This window comes from Triticum dicoccoides, chromosome 3A (genome assembly GCF_002162155.2).
Source record: "Triticum dicoccoides isolate Atlit2015 ecotype Zavitan chromosome 3A, WEW_v2.0, whole genome shotgun sequence".
Lineage (NCBI taxonomy): Eukaryota > Viridiplantae > Streptophyta > Magnoliopsida > Poales > Poaceae > Triticum > Triticum dicoccoides.
This window is the reverse complement of record NC_041384.1, coordinates 19297462-19304782: the sequence shown is the minus strand read 5'-3', so window position 1 is coordinate 19304782 and position 7321 is coordinate 19297462. Positions and strand designations below refer to the sequence as shown.

Below are 7321 nucleotides of genomic sequence, written 5' to 3'. Positions count from 1 at the left end.
TTTTTCTTATAGTTACAAGGAGTTGCTTTCAAATATATGGAATTTTATTAATTAGTATAAAAAGTAGGTTTGCGTATGAAAGAATATTATTTTTACATAAAAATTTCAACATATTCTCTTGACGTATTAAAACGACTTTGTTATTAGTCGTCGCATTAAAATGACAGTATTTTTAAAAAAATAGAAGTTACCACATAGGCCCTCTAACGAGCATTGCTGAGAAAAACCTAATGAGCAAAGCACCGTGATTAGGCCGAAATTGCCCCAGAAAAATAAATATAGGCCAACCAGTCCGAGTTTCATGGAGTCCTTTTGCCACTGGGCTGTCAATGGACCGTAGTGCAGACTTGAGATGTTCAGAGTTCAGACTAGGCAGGACCTGAGAAATTCAGAGTTCAGACAGAATTGGTCATCACCCTAGAAGCCACTTGTTAACGAGAGCTTCTAACGATGCACACGGCTACGTCACGACCGAAGTTTCTGGCACGTCACGGTCTACGCAATAGGGGCACTGCACGTCCTAACTTAGCTAAAAACTTGATTAAAAGACGATTTCCGCGGGTGAGCTTACCTGCAGGTAGAGGCGTAGGGAGAGGTTGCGGCGGATCCCATGTCAAGAGGAAGCCATCTTTGATGAGCTGCTCGTAGTCGGTTGTGTTCGTGAATGTCTCACCCTGGATAACTGCTGTTACGAGCGCCGCATCGGGAGGACGATAGCATTGCAGCCCTCCAAAGCATAGCCAGAGTAGTTCCCGGTGGCGTCATAACGCACCCCCGCACGAACAAACGCGTTACTCGCGTTCACGCACCTCATCGTGGTCGCATGCACCAGCCCCCTGTCCCGACGTGCCGCTGCCGCAGCCGCGGCCTCCTCAGTGCAGTTATAGAAGATGAGGTTCAGGTTGATGGAGTCGATCCTAAACGGGCGGCCCAGTTTGACAGAGGTGTTCCAGATCGGTAGGCATGGGGTGCGGGCGCCGCGCAATAGTTCCAGCTTGCCCAGATCAACGGCGTGTAAGCTTCGTTCCTTGTACGAGATGTTGGAGATTGAAAAGCCGGGGATGAAGGGCACAAAGCTCCGCAGAACTGGATAACTGCTGTTAACACATGTCAGCTCGAAGTCCGGGGCTCCAGGCGAACCACATGATCTTCCCGTCTCCCAATCAGTGAGCCAAAACGGGTCGGAGACGGCGACGTCGCCGCACATGGCCGAGCAGCCTAGGCTTTGCTGCTCCTGAGCCGCCACGAGCACCAGCGGCAGCCACCAAACCCAGGCGAAGGCGAGGAACCAACAGCCGGGAACCATCGGAGAAGAAGATTTGCAGAGATTGCAGTGAGCAGGGTTGTGGTGGTCGGCTACAGGTAAGAGTGAAAACACCATGGTCCAAGCATGAACCATATAAGGGGACGGCAAGCAAGTGGAGTACTATTAGCCGGAACATTTGACTGGAAATTTTCCCCTAGCGATCGTCCTCCACGAAATTCCCCAATTGACCCCCTGGGCTGGAAAGCCTTGAACCTTAAAACCCGAGGCCTTGGGAGTAAGCCGCCTTGGTCCGTAGGCCATGACCATGACCTCAGCGAGCCCGTGATGTGACTTTGAACCAGGATGCTCATTAGGTACGATGGTTCTGTCAGTTCCAGGTACTTCATGCTCTTGTCGCTTGTATATTTTGACGCGTTTGTCGCTTGTATATTGCTATTAGATTCCAATCTTTCTATCACATTCACACCTGACAGGTAACTATCTGTGGAAATGAAGATCCTTACAATGATTGGCTATTGGGGTTGTGTATTCTAGATTTTTCATTGCGATTTCCCTTTCTTTGCAGGGGAGACGTCCGTTCAAACCTAGAGTTCACGGATTTCACCTTTGCGTCATTTTAGCTTTTGTAACATGCAACTTAGCAGAGTTCTAAATAGTGTCCGAAATGTCGCTTAAAAGCATCAAATCCATCTTCAGATTGATTTTTGACAACATCTTTTTAAACCTGTTAAGAAAAATACTGTTTTTTCTATAAAAAATCTGTGTCACTTGCCCAACTATTTTCAACGCAACGATCCTCAAATAAGATTCAAACATGACGTTCGGATATATAAGTATGAGCGAGGATGTGGGTTGCTGTATTTGCCTATAGGAAAACTAGGGGGCTAAGACCCAAAACAAGGTTTGCACGGTTGGGGTTTCTTGTTTCTGATGGATTTCGTTTTCTCCTGGTTTTAACGTGCTTTTTTATTTCAGACTTTCCTTATTTTACATCCTTTTATTTTATTTTATACTTAGTTTCCTCTTTTACTTATTTTTCTTTGGTTCATTAAAAATTATGTACACTTTTAAAACATATGAACACAATATTTTGTATACATGAAAAAATAAAATACGCAATGAACATTTTATTTAACATATACAATTTAAAATAATACATGGACTTTCTACACATTAATATAACTGTTTGTATGAATGGACATTTCTTTCATTCCCCGCAATCTATTGTTTATTTTTTAAACTGATATTTGGGCAATATTTGTTTAGAGCTAAATTTTCATAGTATTTGTAAATAAAAATCTTATTAAGAAAAATACTTTTTTGCAAAAAAAAGGCGAACATGGGTTGTGGCAACGGCCGGCCCAAATAACAAGACGTGTGCATTTGTCCACCTATATGGGCCAACTAACCATAATTCAACCATCGAAAAGGTGAAAAAATTGGATATAGACCTATTTGCATGTATGTCTGAAGCTGAAAGTGTGATTGGTTTCTTACGGATTGCTGGAGAAAATTCTACACGTGCCAATTTTGCTAGTACTCGCTCCGTTTTTCTTTACTCCATATATTAGCTTTGATTTAAGTCAAATTTTATAATGTTTGATTAAGTTTATCAAAAAAATCTAAACGTTTACAATAACAAATATATATAGTATGAAAATATATTGAATGCTGGTTCTAATAGTATTGATTTGGTATTGTGGATGTTAATAATTTTTTGTACAAATTTGATCAAAGTTTGCAAAGTTTGACTCAAGACAAAGCTAATATGCGAAGTAAATAAAAACAAAAGGGAATATAGGCTGGCCTATGGTAAAGTCAACCCAAATCTTTGGCAGGAAGGAGCAAGTGTGGTGCTTGCCGACACCGGGGAACATCCGCAACACGATCAACTTCAACCTTATCCTCGGTTAGTGATTAACACGATCAACAAGTTACTTAGGCACTCCACGTCCTAGCTTAGCTACGAACTTGATTAAAAGATGATTGGCCGGTGAACTTACTTGTAGGGGGTGGATCCCATGTCAGGAGGAAGCCATCGCTGATGAGCTGCTCGAAGTGGCTCGCGTTGGCCCCGTCCGACGAGCCCATCACCGGCACGACGATAGCGTCGCAGCCCTCCAAGGCATAGTCGACGTAGTTCCTCATCTCATCGAAACGCACTCCCGCGCGAACAAACACGTTGCTTGTGTTCACGCATCTCACCTCCACTAGCGCCACCCTTTTTGTGCACTTGTAGAAGATGAGGTTCAGGTTGGCGGGGTTGACCTTAAACGGCAGTGCCAGCTTACTGGAGGTGTTCCAACTCGGGAAATTGCAGCGGCTGTTGGAGACATTGAAGTCCTCCTCTTTGCGTACATCAACGACACGCAGATTGCGGTCCTTGTATGAGATGTCCATGATTGCAAAGCCGGTGTGTATCCAGTGAATCCAGAGCTCCGGAGAAACGGAATGCTGTCATTTGAGCAACCGACCTGGAAGTCCAAGGGACCGCAGGATCTTCCCGCCTCCCTGTCAGCTATCCAGAAGGGACGGGTGATGGTGAGGTTGCCGCACGTCTTGGCCGAGGTCGAGCAGCCTTCCCCTTGCTGCTCCTCAGCCCCGGCGAGCGTCAGTGGCAGCCCCCATACTACCCAGACGAACACCAAGAACCAGCAGCTTGTAGTAGCCATAGGAGGAGAAAATTTTGGCCGTGGGGTGGCGGGGAAGACGTATGAGAGGATATCGTGGTTGAAGAAGCATATATGTGGACGAATCCTATGGTCTGAATAAATGACTGGAAAGTTGCGGTAAAGCTATCATCATCCACGAATTCCCTCAACCACCGCTTGGACTTGTAGGCCATGGTTTCTGAATTTCTAAATCTAATCCCATTGACGGGTAAGCCATCAACATGACCTCTGTGTGCCCGTGATGTGACATGAACCTGGGTGCTTATAGGCTGTTTGTTTCCATACCGGCTACTTCATGCTTTTGTCAGCTATCTAAATACAAGATCCCCTTTACCTTTTATCGAGAAAATTTTAGATACTGTAACAGATTCTAATATCTGTACAGCATTCAGACTTTCAGTAGCCGACCAAAAGGAAGATCATTTATTGGATTATTGGGTTGCGCATGTTACAGAATTCTGTTTCAATACACCACCTCTTAATTGAATGAATGGCTGAGATTAAAGAATACGCCTTCAGCTAATAGCGTCTGCAATAGTTTATATGTACAATCGTTGGTATAAGTGTCCACGTCAGCAGCCAACAACACATCATATAGACTCTTCAATTAGACGTATGTTAAGCGTATGTTAAATAACTAGATGGGTCCACTAAATATTGAAGAAATGAACAGGCTTGCCTCGGAGCTTGTGCATGGAGCGTTGCTTCAGGTTCATACGGTTTCGTTCTCTCTCTTCTTTTATTATGTGCCATGTCATCAAAATAGTCTAGGTGGCAACTTTACCAACAATGATCATACAACTGTTGGAGATGCCCTAAGAGCTCATGATGGTCATATCAAATTAATCATCCTTTTTTTATTCATAAATTACTCATCCATTAATCGTTGTACACACTCTTAGTCCAGACAGAAGTTATCGTCGACCAAACATACATATTCATGTACTTTGTCTTTCAAGTACTTCTTGTTCGTGGATTCTTGTATCGGGATAGGTTTGTACATATCAAGTTGTATAGGGAAATGAAAAATGATTCTCCATCTCATGCGAGGTCATGCATGGAGTGTGCATGTTATGGGCTGGCAGCGTCGCAGCCTTCCCAAAGTTGAGGGGAGTAAACCGAGGATGCATCTCACGGTGGTGTTAAAGGAAGTACAGATTAGCGGCGAGGTTAGTAACCTCGCTGGAGTTGGGTGGAGCATAGAGATCAATGGTGCCTGACAGAAACACTCATCTAGCATTGCCACACTTTGCCAACCTTGTCTAAGCTTAGTTCATCAAAATGAGAGCCACAGTTTGGCAAGCCTAAGGGAATCTTGTCACACTTTTTGTGTGTATGCCATGTGGGGCTCAAGTGTGGCTTGCCTAAGGTACGGGTTGAACCAAACACTCACCTAAGTTAGTCAAACTTGCCTAACCTTAGACGTGGCAACCTTTGACAAAGTTAGTCACAAACCAAACATCCCTTAAAGTATGCGGGAGGTCGCTTGCCAACGAGCACGAGAACAAAACGAGATGAGATGGAGAAGGGAAGACAGTGGTATGTTGCATCTCAGCCAGTGGCGATTGGTTGATGCCCAAGGCGAAAAACTAGGGCCAAAAATATTTCTCAAAAAAAAAACCCCAGTTTCAAGCATGGTTTTGGTAACCGAGCAAAATTCCGAGCTTCCGCGCGGTTATCGCGTTTACCGACCTCCCTCGAGAAACACTCATATCGAGCAAAAAATCTCGAATAATTTGAAATTTTTGAATTCAAATTCTCACAGTATAGTTAAATATAGGCCATCTCTTTCTTGCCAACAGAACTGGTTGCGGCCTGGTGGTAAAGCGAACCATCCATCTGCTGGGAGACAAGGGTACGACTCCTGGCTCTCACGTTTTTACTTTTTTGAGTTTGCAAAACTGAAAAAATGTTGCCAATTTGTTGGAGCGACTGAAAAAATGTTGCCAATTTGTTGGAGCGACCAGGGCTCGAGCAAGTGCAGCTGCTGTCGAATAGCCACAAGGCCAGGGTAACATAGCTGATAGTAAGGAGTTAAATAACTTTCTATATCTATTTCTAAAAATTTTGAGTTCGAAATTTGATTATAAATTCCGTCCGAAATTTTTCCGGAATTTCATGGTTACCGTGGTAACCGCAAATTCCAGTGCCTCTCGAGAAAAAATGTCCACTTGGAATCCAAAACCTTGGTTTCAAGGCATGTTTTCAGCTCTTGATTGCTTACACAGAAAACAATAAAAGCAAAATGTTTCTTTCTTTTCAATGCTATATTCCAACCAGCCGTGGTGATCATCAATGATTGCTAACCTAGCCACCACAATGTGTGGCTTTGCTTAGCACATGTAATTCTCTCCTTCTATCAATGAAATGATACGCTCTTTGCGTATTCGAGAAAAAAAAATCAATGATCAATATCACCGGGCTTGAGCTGGGCTGTAATACGAGTGATATTATCATTTGTTCAAGTTGAAGGACCCATTTCCATGGATCACGTGGTTTGAACTTGAAAAGAAGATGTCATTGTCTAGTTTTTTTATTCATCTTACCTTCACGTAAAATTGTAAAATTATATAGAAACAAGAATTACTAAATGTCTAAATCGATTTCCATATTTATATTGGAAAGGGGGCAGCACAAAGAATTAAATACCATCATCATTCGTCAAACAGTGGCATCTAAGCAAGAAATATTGAGATTTGGAAGAGCTGAGATGGCAGTTTTGTGGGATGGCCGGATGGGGGAATACCTCCGTGCAACGGCGCAGCTGGGCCGCTGAGGTGGGTTGCTCCTGGCCTCCCGCGGTCCTGCCTCCTGGCAAAGGCCGCCTCGCCGGGAAGCCTGCCGCCTCTCCGGGGTCGCCGCCTCGCCGAACATGGCCGTGGCCAAGGAGAAGGGGATCAAAGGGAAGCACGACGGCGGGCGGCGCGGCGGCCTGGCCGGTAGGGTAGGGTTCGTCCAAAGAGCGGTTCGTTTGAGCTTCTCGATCGCTAGGTTTTTTTTGAGGCAATCAGCGAAACTTTATTAAGACGTCACCATGGTTACGGGGACGAAATGGAGGTCCCCAGGGTGGCCTAACCAAACATGACGGCCAAGTCCCCGTCCAAGTGCATGTCTCGCTAGAAAAACTCGGTCAAGCTTGCAGCATTTGACTTTTGAAAAAACAAATACACCTTATATGTAGGAATGGAGCAAGTATTTTTTAGCTACATATTTTATTTTTTGAGCTACGTATGTGGTTCTAAATTTGTGATTGTGAATGTTTATGTTGCCTGCAATTAAATTCTGAGGTCATGCCATATGTAATCGGCATGCCGCATATGTGGACAACTCCTCGATCATGTGACTATGTGATGTGTTATTACTAGTTGAGGTTGTTGATGTT

The 7321-nt window shown here is 44.1% G+C and overlaps 1 pseudogene; it reads right to left on the bottom strand.

The window, feature by feature from the left end:
* Window positions 1–3226: 3226 nt before the first annotated feature.
* On the bottom strand, window positions 3227–3965 carry LOC119271768 (annotated as a pseudogene).
* Window positions 3966–7321: the final 3356 nt, after the last annotated feature.